At 51.0% G+C, this 14,962-nt stretch overlaps 1 protein-coding gene across 5 annotated transcripts in view; it reads left to right on the forward strand.

Moving 5' to 3' along the window:
• Positions 1-14,962, forward strand: part of NDST1 (N-deacetylase and N-sulfotransferase 1) — a 70,201-nt gene that overhangs the window by 18,502 nt on the left and 36,737 nt on the right. For 3 of the 5 annotated variants that reach the window (XM_035288571.3, XM_054250791.2, XM_002744368.6), the window contains exon 2: positions 3,027-3,113. The exons of the other annotated variants lie outside the window; for them this stretch is intronic. The gene's annotated coding sequence lies outside the window, so the exon portion shown is untranslated. The remainder of the gene's footprint in view (positions 1-3,026; positions 3,114-14,962) is intronic. 5 annotated transcript variants of the gene reach the window in all.

A 14,962-nucleotide genomic window follows, 5' to 3' on the forward strand; every position in this document is an offset into this window, starting at 1 on the left:
TGGTGTGCTGATGGCGATGAGGGCATTGTAATCACAGCAGTGGGCGGCTGGCCGGGCTGGAGGCTGGTCCATCTATGGAATGCTCAGCGCCCACATGGACTTCCCAGTCCCCGCCTACCTGCTCCCGGCTGTCCACCAGCCTGCCTTCACATTTGCCCTGGCATGACATGCAAGAAAATGTGGGAGGTGCAAAGAGCTGATGGCATTTCCCTGGCCCTAGTGGGTTTTGTGTTATCTGTGGCTGATGCCATGGAATGTGGGGATTAAGAACCAGACAGACACTGGTTCGAATCACAGCTAAGCTCTTTCCAAGAGGGAGCTTGAGCAGGTTGCTTAATCTCTATGAACCTCAGGTTCCGTATTTATAAAATGATGCTGTTATCAAATAGAGGCCAAGCATTTAACAAACAGCCCAGAACACAGTGGCATTGGGTGGTTGTATAATGTGTATTCTGCATGGAACATGTGACTCATGGGTTATTGATGGCAGGGAGCTGGGGCCGCTCTGCCCATTTCTGGGGATTTGCCGCAGAGGTCGGTTATGCTCCTTACAGAATAACCCGGCTTGGATTTAGGAGGGTACATGGAGTCATACGGCATGATTCAATTTTTAAAATTAATTTGTTTTTTCAAATTTTATTTTATTTTTTAAGGTGGGGTCTTGCTGTATCTCCCAGTGTGGCATACAGTAATGCAGTTGTAGCTCACTGCAGCCTTGAGTGCCCGAATGCCCAGGCTTCAAGCAATCCTCCTACCTCAGCCTCCTGAGTGCTGGGACTACAGGCACATGCTACCATGCCTGCCTTCATGAGTCTGTTTTTGTGACCAAACTAAGGCCTAGAAAGGAGTGGTGCTTGCTTGAGATCACAGGCAGGTTGTGTAGGGCTGGGCCTAGGATGAGGCAAGTGAGGCATCTCAATGCAGTGTCATCTCAGCTAAATGCAGCGTCTCAGGAGATACCCACTGTGCGCTTGCCCATTGTGGAGAATAAAAGCCCTCGCCTTTTTTTTGAGAGAGGGTCTAGCTGTGTCAGTCACATAGGCCGGAGTCCAGTGGTGCAATCTGGGCTCCCTGCAGCCTAAACCTCCTGGACTCCAGTGATTCTCCCACCTCAGCCCTCCCATATAATTGACTACAGGCACACACCACTACACCTGGCTAATTTTTGTATTTTTTTTTGGTAGAGAAGGGGTTTTGCTATGTTGTCCAGGCTGGTCTTGAACTCCTGGTCTCAAACTCCTGGGTCAACTTGCCTTGACCTCCTAAAGTGCTGAAATGATAGGTGTGAGCCACACACATGCAGTGAGCACCTTCTTAAAGGCTCCTTGCTGGCCTCACCTGAGCCTAGTCCTGCATGAGTCCCTGATCTAGGACGGGAACCCTGGTCTCCTGGCCCCATGAACTGTTCTGGACCCCTGCAAGGCACTTTCTAGAGTCTCACTGAGGCCCCCTCTTCCCCTTTAAAAGGAGCTTCTGTGAAGTAGGTCACCTGATGCTTTTTGCTCCATGTTCCTGCTCTCTAGCTGTTGTCTGTGTCCTAGAGAAAGCCAGGCCCACTTGCCCGCACCTCCCCCCACCTCCCCCCACCTCCTACCCCCTCCCCCACCAGCTCCATGTAAGGACCTTGAGCCCCTTAACACCCAAGGCGTGTTGGCGGCCAGCTCTTGTCTTGATGACAAGCCCCAGCAAGTCTACAGGGACTGGCTGCTTTCATGTGGGCCCTCGGTGAAGGCTCCTTGCTCTCAGCAGGCCCTGTGTTGTGCCCACCAGGCCTCTAGGAGATTAGGGGGCTTCTGTGACTCCACAAGCCTCAAAGCTTTTCCCTTGCTCTGTGTTATCCCTAGCCCACCTGGCTTCCATCCTCACTGGCCACAGGGCTTGTGAGATTTTCATTTCTCAAAAGCTCTGGCATCTTCCGGAGTAGGCTAGTCTTGGGGTGTCCATCTGAGCTGTTTTCCCTGTCACCACTGCTGTACCTACCCCCTGGGCTTAGGTGACTTCGTGAGAGGTGGCCAAGGCTGCTAATCCCTGGAAGGGGTTTCTAGGGTTTCCCTGTGGCTGGCAGGACTCTTGGCCACCCACGTGGTGTGACATGAGGAGGCTAGAAAACCAGCCCAATCTCCATCTTTTTTTTTTTTTTTTTTTTTTAACTGCAGCTCTCAAAGACTGCATTTCTACCATTATCAAGTTGCCTTGGCATCTTGATAATCAAGTGTTCTCCTTGGCATTCTCTAAGAAGGCAAATACATTTCAGGTGGGTGCTTTTAAGTGTTTGCTGTCCAGAAGCAAGCCCCGGCCAGCCTGGCCCTTTTCCAGGATACTGTGTGACCGAGGCCAAGTGCTTCTCCTCTCTGGGCCTTGACTTTGTAAGACCCTTTTCAGCTCTAGCACTTGGATGCTCTGGCATGGATTCTCACACCCTCCACACTTTTGCCAGTTACCTTTCTTCCTCCTCTGCAGGGTGGGGCACAGGGAAGGGCCCGGCAGCTGAGCTGGGTGGGGGCAGGGGCCAAAAGCCATCACCATAGACACTTTTCCCACCAGCTGGGCAGATCAGTTCCTCTTGTTCTTAGGACAGGTGGGGAAACTGAGGTCTGGAGGGGGAAGGGCCAGAGCCAGAACCAGGACCCAGTTATCCTTATTGTCAGTGTGTTGTTTGCTGTGCCCTCTCTTGAGTCTTGAGAGAGTCAGAGGACTCACTGGCATCAGGGTCAGGGACATGCTTTTTTCTTTCTCATGGAAGGCTCCTCCAGGCAGGGCTTGGGTGAGGCAAGCAAGGTGCCAGCGGTCCCCTGGGCACTGGTCAGAATCAGAGGAGGACATCCTCTTTCTGAGGTTAAGGAGGTAGGGGCTGGAGGCCTTGACAAGGGAGGTGGTATGAAGGGGCGTGGAGGTTTCTAGGAATGTAGTTGGTGGCGCAGGGCGCCCTAGGGCCACCTCCCTCCCGACCTTGCTTCTGCTTTCCCTTTCTCCCGGGGAGGGGACTGGGCCAACAGTAATGCCATTTTTCCTGGCTCTGGGATTAGGTGCAGCTGTGTTAAGTGAGCAGCGTGGAACCATCGAGAGGACGTGGCAAAGTGAAGAGGAGCTACACGCCACTGCCTGGAGCACCGGTGGGTCTGGGTCTGGTCTTTCTCTCCCTGGTTCCTGTGCCCTCTGACCACTGTCTCCGGCTCCCATCCCTGTCCAGTACTTCCAGGTTCATCTGAGTGCGTGTGTGTGTGTGTGTGTGTGTGTTGGTGTGTGCGTGTGTGGTGTGCGTGCGTGTGCATGTGTGTGTGGTGTGCGTGCGTGTGCATGTGTGTGTGGTGTGCGTGCGTGTGCATGTGTGTGTGGTGTGTGTGTGTGTGTGTGTGGCCCCAGGAGGGCCCTGGGAGTACAGGCTGGCACTTGAGTCTGGTGCTGGGTCCTGCCTTCATTCCAGATCAGAAGCAGCTCCTGGGACTGTCCCAGGGAGAGGTCCAGGCTGACTTGCAAGGTTCCTGATGGAGGAGAAGGAGAAGGAGGCGGAGGGATGGGAAGGAAGGGCTCAGTTTCTCTTTTGGCTTCTCCAGACAGCTAGGCACTTCCACAAATCCACCTGAAGCCAGCAGGTCCAAGAATTAAAGATTTACTTCAGGGCCACAGGGGAAGCTAGAACGGTAAGATCCCGGGGCTCTCAGATGCTGCATTTGTGGCTTTGGTCCTGTCTAGACTGTGAGAGCCATGGCTTGTCAAAGCCAGAGGGGCTCCTAGAGAGTTTCCATGTTCTTAACTTGGCTGTTGATGGGGGCCAGTCACAACCACTGTGAATTTGTGTGTGCAGATAGGGGAGAAGCTTAGAGAGTGATAAAATGGTTTTTACTTCACTGGGCATAAATGACAAATGAGGTAAGGGCTGGGAAGTGCTTGGTAGAGTGCCTGGCACATGCCAGGCCATGAGGTGAAGTGCTCCCCATTGTCCTTTGCGGTGCCCTGCTAGCTGAGATCTCTTGCTTCTGGCCCTCACTCCCACCTCTTCCTTAGTATGAGGCCTCTGCCTGGGACAGGAGGTGGCCCCCCTTTCTTGTATGGGGGTGCCTGGTGTGAGGGGTGAGGACCCTCTGGCTGAAGTCCTGCCTTGCTGGGGCCCATGGTATACCTCTCTGCAGTTCAGGCTTTCCCAGGAGGCTGAAGCTCACTGCTGCTAGAGAAGCAGGCTCAGCAGCCCCAGGGCTGGTCTCCTGCAGGAAGCCTCTCTCCTGGGCTGCAGACCTGGCTTGGGAGTGATGTGGAAAATAGGACTGTAGAGGGGTCATGAACAGGGGCTTTGGGGTGGGCTGGGAGGGGCATCCTAGCTCCATCTCTGCCCAGCTGTGTGACTTTGGGCTGGTTACTTACCCTCTCTGAGCCTCTGTTTTCTTGTCTGTAAAGTGCTCATAGCAGTGACACCTCTGTCAGGGTGTTAGAATTGAGCATGGTGGAGCAGGGAAGGCTCCTGGCACAGATGTCCATAAGAGCTTACTGTTGACCGTCAGTGAGGGAGGTTATGGTATGTGTCAGGAAATGCTGCTTTGTTCCTTTTGAGTGCCTGTGATCTGAGTCTAAGAAAAAAAATAGTTAGAGATGGATTTGACTCTGTCTAGGCAGATTTGGGGATAGGGTGGGAAGAGAGCCCCATTTTGGGAAGCTTTGTGGCCATTGCATAGTGTTCTGTGTGATGGGCCTGACAGTCTTGATGTGCATGAAGAGCCTCAGTGGGACTGTCAGGACTGTTGGGGACAGACAGTCCCAGGGACAAGGACCGGAGGGTGGCTGGGTGACCTGCCGTGTTCCCCACATGGCCCCACCTCCAGGCTGTCTGGTATGTTTGCTCAGTAAGCTCTTTTCAGAGCTGGTATAAAGGTAAACTCGCAACTCAGGCCCTGTTGGAAGAAGGACACATTCTCAACAAGTGAAGTTGAAGTTCCTTAGGTTTTCTGTTGGGGCTTCCCTGCCAGGGACCCAGAACAGATTTGCAGGTTGAGAACCAGGGAGTGAACCAGTGCTTTATGCTTTGTTTGCTTGTTGATTGATGGATGATCCATGAGCTACTTTCACGAAAGATCACTAAGGCTGCTTGTGATACTAAAACACATATAAAATGGATGAAAACAGACAGACAGAAAACTATTCAAAGGGAGTGGAGAACGGGATGTGCAGGGCATCTGGCAAGTGTTAGCTGTCTTAGGTGATCACAGAGGGGCTGCCGAGCTGGGGGCTGAGGGGCCCAGGCTCTGGAGCCCAGCGGCTGTGTGCCGAAATTCCCATTCACCCCCTTACTAACTCTGTGGGCTACAGCAAGTGACTGGCCTCTCTGGGCCTCAGTTCCTCGTCTGTGTAATGGGGGGAATCTAGGTCATGGTGCTGTGGTAAGGTTGAAATAATGGTATGTATCACAGACATGGCATGTCTCACAAATGGAAGTTAATGTTATTAATGCATTTAGCTTAGAGATGCTGTGTAGCAGATTCGCAGAGGGGAAGGTAATTGGCAAGAGCACATGGCTCTTGAGCACCTGCTGTGGGTAGGAGACTGTTTGTGCCTTGGAAAGCTTTCAGTGGAGTTGGGAGCCCAGCATTCTAGTTGCAAGAACAATGGATACCTGGTGTGGCATGGTGGGATATGGAGCAGGGGAGCTCAACCAGAACTTTAGAAATCCAGAGCAGCTTCATTCACCTCCCTACTGAGGCTGGCATTGGAGGAGGAGGGACAGGGTTTTAATGGACAAGAAAATAGACCAAGGTAAAGGAGAGTGGGGCATACCAGACGGCACAAGGCCAGGAGGTCTTTTTCCCTCTCTGGGTCTCAGTGTCCCAGGGGCTTACTGCAGGGCAGACTGTGCTCTCTGTGGCCCTGTGACTCTGAGCCAGACCTCCAACAGTCTCTTTCCTGGTGGTGGCGGTCCTGGACTCTCACGGTGACTGACAGGCGGCAAGTTGGCCCCCGGCCAGGCAGCACTGCGGGGGTGATGGGGGATGGGACATACAGCAAGTTCCAGCAGAGGAAGGGATTTGCTTCTGGTCTCAGCCTCCCAGGGGTGTAATCATGATGGAGAAACTCCCGCACAGCTGGGAAGCAAATGTGGAGGATTTTCCTTGCTGGGCTGGATGTGGTGGGTGGGGCAGGCTGTGGTAGGGTGGCTGGTGGAGCTGTGGGGTGTGGCTGGGTGGGGGCTGGTGGTGTGACTGCGCTGGGGGTGTGACAGGCTGGATCAGCTATAGGGAGTGGCCCTGGGTGCATGTGGGGCTACCTGTGCCCGTGCTGGCAGCCACTGCTACCCCCTCCCCTGCTCAAGTCCCCGCCCAAGCCTAGGTACCCATTCACATCCTTCTGAGCCTGCTGGCAGAGCTCTTTCTGCACTGACCTCCTCTCGGCCCCCACCCCACGTGCATGTGGCCCAGATGTCTACGATGATGCCATTTGAGCCTGTTGTGTGCATGTGAGTGTGGTGAATGTGTTCCCGGGGGTGGGGAGGGATATGTGGTCCACAGAGGGCATTGTCAAGAGTGACCTAGGCTGGAAATAAAATGTGGGCTGGGTGAGCATTCAGGGCTGTGGGCACCTTCCCCCATTCATTGCAGCCATGTTGTACCAGAGTCATAAAACCTCAGGTTCCAGAGACCTCTAGAAACCCTTGTGGGAAGGTCACTGTCACCACTGTATTTTCCGTGCCTCGTGCCATGCTTGGCACCTAGTGGAGCTCAATAAATACAGGATGAGGAAACAGGTCGTTTGCTTGTTCTGGATTCCCAGAGAGATTTCAAACCTCCTTCCTGGAGCCCATTCTCTTGCTCCTTCCCTCTGGCATCAACCTGGCCTCCCTTCTCTCTTTCTCAATTCACTATTAATTTGATATGTGGCCTTGGGCCAGTTCCTTCCTGAGCCTCACTTTCCAGATCTGTTACTGAGTAATCATTTTATTAGCTTATATTACTATGTGCCAGGCACTGAGCTCAGTGTTTTATATGCATCATCTCTTTGTCTTGGCAGGCGCCCTGCAAGATAGATAAGTAGTATAAACCCCATTTTAGAGTTAGTGAAACTGAGGCTCAGAGAGGTTGAGGGATTTGCTCAAAGGTCAGGCATGGTAATCCCAGCACTTTGGGAGGTCGAGGTGGGAGGATCACCTGAGGTCAAGAGTTTGAGACCAGCCATGCCAACATGGCAAAACCCCATCTCTACTAAAAATACAAAAATTAGCCAGGCATGGTGGTTCATGCCTATAATCCCAGCTACTTGGGAGGCTGAGGAGGGAGGATCGATTGAACCCAGGAGGTAGAGGTTGCAATGAGCCACGATCGCGCTGTTGCTTTCCAGCCTGGACAACAGAGCAAGACTCCACCTCAATATATATACACATACATATATACACACATATGTATGTGTGTATATATGTATGTGTATATATATGTGTATATATACATGTATTTGTTTATATATGATGGAGCCAACATTCAAGCCCCAGTTGGGCACAGTGTCCTATACCTGTAATCCCAGCACTTTGCCAAGCTGAGGTGGGATAATTGCTTGAGCCAGGAGTTCAAGACCAATCTAGGCAACATAGGGAGATCTTGTCTTTATTAAAAAATTAACTGGGCATGGTGGTGCACGCCTGTAGCCCTAGCTACTTGGGAGGCTGAGGTGGAGGATCACTTGAGCCTGGGAAGTTGAGGCTGCAGTAAGCTGTGATTGTGCCCCTGCACTACAGTCTGGGCAACAAAAACCCTGTCTTAAAAAATGAAAATATGCTGGGCACAGTGGCTCACATCTATAATCCCAGCACTTTGGGAGGCTGAGGCAGGTGGATCACTTGAGGTCAGAAATTCAAGATCAGCCTGGGCAACATAATGAAACCCTGTCTCTACTAAAAATACAAAAATTAGCTGGGTGTGGTGGCAGGCACCTGTAATCCCAGGTACTCAGGAGGCTGAGGCTTGAGAATTGCTTGAAGCTTGAACTCAGGAGGCAGATGCTGCAGTAAGCCTGGGCAACAGAGCAAAATTCTTAAAAAAAAAAAAAAAAAAAAGAGAAAAGATTCAAAGACTCAAACCCAGGTAGGCTAGCTCCAGTCTGAGCCCTTAACTGCTACACTCGGTGTCGCTGCTAGACTGAAATAGAAGGGTGTGCACAGCTCTTCTCAGGAGGCCTGCTGGCGCACAGTAGGGACTGTGTACATGTGAGTTGGGTTATAGGACATAATTCACCATGAAAGGCACAGCTTGCTCAGTCTCCATACCTGCTCTTACGGAGCTCTTAGTCTCATTCTGGGAGCCCACCCATTCTTCTCAGGCCCAATCTGGACCCCTTTCCCTGGCCCCAGTCTCTGGACTGCTTGGTCCTATAAGAAGGCCCTTGTACCTCTGCACCTTTTCTCTTAAGGGTCTTGGGGAGTATTTTCAGGTGGCGATGTTAGATAGAGAGTGACTTCAACTCCAGAGCAGTGGCCACGGTTTCCGTGGTATTTCCCGAAAGTGCTGCGTTGCCATGGCGTCTCCATGACAACCAGAGCATCTCATTCATTATCCCCAGCACCTTGGCAGGGAAAGCTGTGACTAGGACTAGGAGAGTGCAGTGGGAGCCTGGCTGAGGGCTGTGGGCCACTGGCCTTTGTGGCTGAGGTTCCCCTCATGCCCCTGCCTACCCCAAGCCAAGGTTCTTTTGCAGGCTGTGAAGTTATCTCCCTCCCATGGGGTCTGGGTTCACATTTCAGCTCTGCCACTGACTAATTGTGTGATGTAGGGCAAGTGACTTAACCTCTCTGAGTCTCATTTTATTCAAATGTTAATGTGGATGAAAATATTAGTTGTAAGGATTAAATGAAATAAGGCATAAAAAGTGCTGGCCAGGTGTGGTGGCTTATACCTATAATCCCAGCACTTTGGGAAGCTGAGGCGGGTGGATCATCTGAGGTCAAGAGTTCAAGACCAGCCTGGCCAACATGGCAAAACCCGTCTCTACAAAAATTAGCCAGGCATGATGGTGAGTGCGTATAATCCCAGCTACGTGGGAGGCTGAGGTGGGAGAATTGCTTGAACCTGGGAGGTGGAGGTTGCAGTGAGCCAAGATTGTGCCATTGCACTCCAGCCTGGCTAACAGAGTGAGACTCCATCTCAAAAAAAAAAAAAAAAGGCAGGTGCGGTGGGTCAGGCTTGTAATCCCAGCACTCTGGGAGGCCGAGGTGGGCAGATACCTGAGGTCAGGAGTTGGAGACCAGCTTGGTCACACATGGTAAAACCCTGTCTCTACTAAAAATAAAAAAATTAGCCAGGTGTGGTGCCATGTGCCTATAGTCCCACCTTCTGGGGAGGCTGAGGCAGGAGAATGGCTTGAACCCAGGAGGAGGAGGTTGCAGTGAGCTGAGATTGCACCACTGCACTCCAGCCTGGGTGACAGAGTGAGACTCTGTCTCAAAAACAAAACAAAGTGCTTAGCACAATGCCAGGCTCATAGTATATGCTGAAGGTATGATGTCAGCATTCATAATGATAATTATAATGTCATTGGTGTTGTTTTTATTGTAGAAACCCCTGGCTTTCATGGAGGAACGAAAGGCCAAACTCAAAGTCAGGAAGGAAACCCATATGAGTCAAGATTTGGTGGTTTCCATGTGACTGTGGCAAGTCACTTCACCTTGAAGTCTTTGTCTCCTATCTGTAAATTGGAAATAATAACAGCTGCTTATTCATTTATATCCCAAGTGTTCAATTAGGATCTGACTCTGGGAAAAGTGTGAGATTCCACAATGAATCAGACTTGGTTCCTGTCCTTGAGTGGCACCCAGGCATGGGGGGAGGAGGAAGAAAGGACACCATTTTGTGCCAAGGACCTCTGTGTGCTGGTTGTCATCGAGGGCCTGTGCAGAGGTCAGTAAGCCCTGGTCCTGCCCCACAGATCTGCAGGCTACAGGATGTAGAGCCACGTATAGGAATGCCCCCCGCCCCCCCGCCGTTTACTCTGCACAGACCATGTGCTCAGGTGCACCCAGGGTCTAGGCAGGAAGCCAAATGAGGGGAGGAGGTTGGCTATGAGACTGTCCATAGAAAGGCTGATGGTGTTAATTGCAGGACACACGGCCAGCCTGTTTGAGGCTGGCACTCTAAATGCCTAAGCTGATGGTGGCCAGTGAGGATGTATGCCCAGTGTCACCAGAATGTGCCCTCTTTAGAGAAAATTTAGAAGTTCTGACTTTTATGTAAAATCTCCTGATTTAAAAATGTTGCTAACTAATCCTAAATTAAAGAAAAATGCCGTGCAAGCCAAAGAGCACAATCTGCATTTCGTTTGGGCTCCAGGGTCCTGGTTTTCAGCCTCTGTACCATGGAGCAGGATGAGGCGAGAGCCTGAGGAATGAGACTTACGAGTGGGAGAGGGGGCAGTGGTTGGAGATGACTTCAGAGGGGTGATGACTTTGGAACCAAGATCTTGAAAGATGAGTAAGTGTCCCAAGGGATCGGGAAGGCATTCCAGGCAAGGGGAATTTCATCAGCAAAGGCCTCGACGCTTGCCTGGGATTGGTGACTGGCTGGGTGAGGCTGGAATTTAGGGGAAACTGTTGGTGATATTTGCAAGGCCCAGCAGGCCCAGGGTGGTAGGGGTCATTAAGGTCTCAGCCCCAGCTGTCCTTGAGGCCTTGGTGGCTCCAGGGGAATTAGAAGCCCCTGAGTTCTTTACCCCTTGAGCCACGGGAGCTCTGGAGTGCAGGCTGGTGAGGAGGGCCTTGGGTGGCAGGTGGCAGCCTCTGAGTGGGTTGCAGAGGGGCTTGTGCTGGAAGCCGCCTTTGCTAGCAGGCTGAGTGGCCAGCGCTTTGCTACAAAGCAACTGGCTTCCTCTTGCCCACCCCCGCCTCAGGGTATTGGGCCTTCTCTGAGGACAGGGGCTACCTTGCTCTCTCTCTGGCATGGGTTTTGCCATGGCCTTATGTTTAGCTTCCTGGCTTCTATCCAGGCAGCCAGCTAGCTCCCAGGAAGGGCCATAGCCTCTGAAGTTAGGGCTTCTTTTCAGCCATACTGTGAGGGGAGGACAGCAGCCCTGGCTGCCTGGCTCTCCGTGTAATAAGTGTGCCTCGTGCCCTCTGTGAAATGAGCTGCCCTCCCCTGCCTGAGCCTTAGGGCTGTCAGAGACTCTCAAGAGAGGGATGAGTTTGAAAGTGCTTCGTGAGCTAAACTGTGATCCACATCGTGAGGGATTGTCGAAAGTGTTAAATAAGCAACAGGGGTGCGTGATAACAGCAGCTGTGTGCCAGACATGCTTCTAAGCATCTTATGTATCAACTTATTTAATGTGTACAGTAGGTAAATTTTGTTTTACATGCTAGGAAACTGAGGCACTGAGAAGTTAAATAACTTGCCCAGATTACACAGCTACTAGGTGGTAGAGCTTGGGTTTGAACCAAAGCCACTTGGCTTTAGTCTGTACATGTAACCAGTAGGTTCCATTAATCTAGGACCTTAGGCATTTGGATGGGTGGCAAGGAGGCTCTGAACTCCTTGATATCATTATGATATTTTCTTTTTTTTTAAGATGGAGTCTCGCTCTATTGCCCAGGCTGGAGTGCAGTGGCACCGCGTCACCTCACTGCAGTTTCTGCTTCCCAGGGTCAAGTGATCCACCCACCTCAGCCTCCCAAAGTGCTGGGATTACAGGTGTGAGCCATCAACACCATTAGGACATTTTCTAACGTGTGTGTATGACTTTATTGTTTAGATTTTTAGTTTTAGATTCAAAGCACAATTGAAAGGAAGGTACAGAGATTTTCCATATGCCCTCTTTCCCTGTACATACACACAGCTTCTCCCATTATCAGCATCCCCCACCAGAGTGGTACTTTTCTTTTTTTTTTTTTTTTTTTTTTTAAGATGGGGTCTTGCTCTGTCACTCAGGCTGGAATGCAGTGGCGCAACCATGGCCTACTGTAGCCTTGACCTCATGGGCCCAAGTGATCCTCCTGCCTCAGCCTCCTGAGTAGTGGTGACTACAGGCACATGCCCTGATACCTGGCTCATTTTTTTTTTTCTTGTAGAGAAGGGGATCTTGCTATATTGCCCAGCTGGTCTTGAGCTCCTGGCCTCAAGTGATCCACCTGCCTCGACCTCCCAAGGTCAAGGGACTACAGGTGTGAGCCACTGTGCCTGACCCACAGTGGTAAATCTGTTGCAACAGATGACCCTGTATTGCCGTATCGTTATCGCTCAGAGTCCATAGTTTAGGGTTCACTCCTGGTGTTGTACATCTGTGGTTTGGACAAATGTATAATGACATGTATCCACCATCATCATCTCATACACAGTAGTTTCACTGCCAGAAAAATTCTCTTTGCTCCACTGATTCATACTCTCAACCCCCAACCTCTGGCAACCGTGTGCATTTTTTAAATGTGCATATTTTTTATGTCTGAAAAATGTCAGATTCCTACAGGGGTTCATGACTCCCACATTCCAGAGACTTGGGGCTGCATCATTAACACTCTGAAAGGTTGTTAATCTGATAGAGGGTCACTGACCACAGTGCTCAGGCCTGCGAGGAGTGGCTGGCGGCTACTCTCCTCTGCTTCCGTGGGGTTGGGTGGCCAATGTGGGCAGCACACCATCAGGGCATCGCCACCTCCTATCCACTGTGCTTCTGTCCTGGCCCTAGGCCAAGGGGTGGTGTTGGGCTGTGGCCACAGGATGCCCTTATCAGTGGTAAATGGGACACCTGGGTACCCTGAGTGTAAACAGGACCAGTCACCCCAGCCTTCCTGGCTCTGCCCAGGACACCTGCTCCTTCTTGCCCTGCTCTCAGCTAGAATTGCAGGGAGTCCCTGGAAAGTGCCACACATGCTCTTATCTCCAAGCTGTGGCATGTGCCATTCCCTCTATCTACCCCTGGCCAACCCTTACTTCCCTCCTTCCCACTGCCAGAGAGTTAAGGACCCCTGAGCTCTGCCAAACACCCCTCCCACCCCCACCTGTCACATTTACCCCCTGCACTGCAGATGCCCATTTTCTTGGCTGCCTCTGGTTCCTCAGGGGACTGGCACATAGTGGGCATTGAAATGTAGAATATCAGAGGTGAAGGAGCCCCCAGAGATCACCTGCCCCAACCCCTCTCTAACATACAGGAAGCCCAGAGGGGGTCACATAGTGCATCATGGCAGAGCTGAGACCAGTCACCTCTTCATTTCACAAACAAAAAGCAGAAATAAAAATCACCCAGAGATAATCACTGTTAACGCTTCTTTTTTCTTTTCATTTAGCACCAGTTTCTACCCTATGCACAAAAATGTTTAACAAAATTATGACCACGCGTACAAACTGTTTTATAAACTTTTTACTTTGACAATATATATGGTAATTATATTTCTATGTCAGTACTTGTCCTTCTTCAACATAATGTAAATGTCTGCCTAGGATTTCATTGCATGCTTGTATTATAATTTCTTTTCTTTTTTCTTTCTTTTTTTTTTTGAGTTGGAGTCTCTCTCTGTCGCCCAGGCTGGAGTGCAGTGGCATGATCTTGGCTCACTGCAATCTCTGCCTCCCAGGCTCAAGTGATTCCCCTGCCTCAGCCTCCTGAGTAGCTGGGACTACAGGTGCACGCCACCACGCCCAATTAGTTTTGTGTTTTTAGTAGAGATGGGGTTTCACCATGTTTCCCAGGCTGGTCTTGAACTCCTGACCTCAAATGATCCACCCACCTTGGCCTCCCAAAGTGCTGGGATTGTAGGCATAAGCCACTGTGCCTGGCCCTTGTGTTTTAATTCCTAAATACAATCCCCCATTGTTTGGCATTTGCTGTTATAAGCAGCACTAGGATTTGTGTTCTTGTGGAGAAGTCTTTACACACTTCTGCAGTAATACCTCTAGGATAAATTCCTGGAAGTGCAACTGTTTGGTCTGGGACTTGCTGTACCCATGATGAGCATATCACATAGTCTTGGAGAGCTGGAAGGGATTTCAAAGATCTTCACCTTCTAGGCTGGGCCCAAGCCCTGAATTCCCGCTGGTCTCCTTAGCCCTGGCTTTTACACCTTCCTTCTAGACCTGGGCAACTCTCCTAGTTTCGAGCTGCTGTGACTGGTAGAAGGCTGCTCCTTGGGTTGCTGGGGAATCTCACTTCTTGTGGCTTCATTACTATTTAAGGGAGATGGAGGGCTGGCTGTGTTTCGGGTTGCTGCTTGGGATGAGAGAATTAGGGCCTTTGTATCATGTATGTGGGTCTTCATTAACTCTTTCCAGTGAGTTGAGTGCAGGAGGCATGGCCTGGATGGGGAGAGTTCAGGGTTGGGGGGAGGCTGGAACACAGAGTTCTGACTGCCTGGGTGGACAGAAGGCCCAGGGTAGGGGAGGCCTCCCCATCTACATCCTGTGGCAGGGTAGTGATTTCTCAGGCAGGCTGGTTGGTCACCTATTGTCCTGGGCTGCTGTTTGCACCTGTGGGTATGTACCCCAAGGATGAGAGATGCCTGGTTGCATTAGGGGCAAATATGGCAGCTGCCATGTTTCTTGTGCCAAGCTCCTCAGATACATTTACTTAACACTCAGCTACAGCCATGAGCTGCAGGGGTGCTGGTGGTCCAGATGAGCTCACTGATGCTTGAAAAGTGTAATGGTCGCCTGGGGCCCTCACACCGGCAAGGCACACATGCCCCACAGCCTGCTGATGAATCCTGGCTGGGCTTCATTCTGAGTCTTCATTCCTCCGAGAGCAACTCAGTCTTTTCATCCATCAGATGGGGCTGCTGGGCTCATTCAAAGAGAGCAACGGGTTAGGGAGGGAATGGAATATGGTGAGGATGTGGTATGTGGTCATGATTTAGAACTCCATCTCTGGTTCCCAGGCTGTGCACATGCTTATCATCTCTCCTCATCCCTGTTGCTCCTGGATTTTTCTTGGCCTAGTCTTGGACTTTGATAATGATCAAAAATAGCAACTCCCATTTATAGATACCACATGCTAGGTACTGCTCTAAGTCATTTATAAA

Source organism: Callithrix jacchus, chromosome 2, assembly GCF_049354715.1.
Source record: "Callithrix jacchus isolate 240 chromosome 2, calJac240_pri, whole genome shotgun sequence".
NCBI lineage: Eukaryota > Metazoa > Chordata > Mammalia > Primates > Cebidae > Callithrix > Callithrix jacchus.